This window comes from Mandrillus leucophaeus, unplaced genomic scaffold, assembly GCF_000951045.1.
Source record: "Mandrillus leucophaeus isolate KB7577 unplaced genomic scaffold, Mleu.le_1.0 Scaffold10, whole genome shotgun sequence".
In the NCBI taxonomy this organism is placed as follows: Eukaryota; Metazoa; Chordata; class Mammalia; order Primates; family Cercopithecidae; genus Mandrillus; species Mandrillus leucophaeus.
In genome coordinates, this window is record NW_012098098.1 from 1,052,118 (window position 1) to 1,053,199 (window position 1,082).

Here is a 1,082-nt window from a genome sequence, read left to right on the forward strand (position 1 = left end):
TTGCAGTGAGCCAAGATCAAGCAACTGCACTCCACCCTGGGTGACAGAGTGACATGCCATCTCAAAAAAAAAAAAAAAAAAAGAATAAATCATACTTTCTGGTAAGACAGTGGCACAAAAATTCAAATACATATGCTAGATTTAATTTTATTTGTACATATACTAAAGCTTAAAAGGGGTCTATCTCCTACAAATTGTTCTCAAAGATCTGTCTAAAGTTATTTTCCAGCCTAAGGAAAAGACAGCCTTTGAAAGTACTAAGCTTTTGGTTAGTTCATTCTGAAAGGCTTATTATCATTTGTAATATCACTTAACTTAAGACAGCCTACTTAGGGCTGTTACTGGATCCACTAAATGTTAACCGGATTTACTTTGTATAAATTCTTTATGCAGAAGACCTGGTTATCTTTCCATACAAAGGCATAACCTTAAAAGATGGTATTTCTATACCTATCGATTTTTCATGAGAATGATTACATCTCTAATACAGGAATAATTTAAAATTTCTGACATCAAACACTAACTTAAAAAGACACAGTTCAAATTACAGACACAGAAAACAGGACTTAATGGGATTTGTGTAGAAGGGAGATTTGGCAGAAGAAATGTATTACCGGGCAAGCAACTGGCTCAGCTGGTGGCTAGCATTCTGTGCAGCTTAACGGGATTTGTGTAGGAGACTTGGCAGAAGAAATGGATTACCGGGCAAGCAGCTGGCCCAGCTGGTGGCTAGCATTCTGTGCAGCTCTTGGAGTCTCCCACTTACAATTTTCACAAGAAAGGAGTATCACACAGATTACAATTCTGGGCATAACTAAAATATATCTGAAATTATCTCTTTAAAAATAATTAGAACATAATGCAGGTGAGAGAAAATGACTTGTATCACCCGATAATCATCTAATTATGCAGCTATGCCTTGCTTTGTAAACTAGTTTACTAAAATAGCTCCAAAGGAGACTGAATTGTGTTTAGACCACGAAAGGTTACTATCCAGTCCAACTAAAAGTCGGCTGAAAAACTACCACCATCAGAACCAATTACATACTTGGCTGTATTACCACTGTTTAACAGGCTAACAA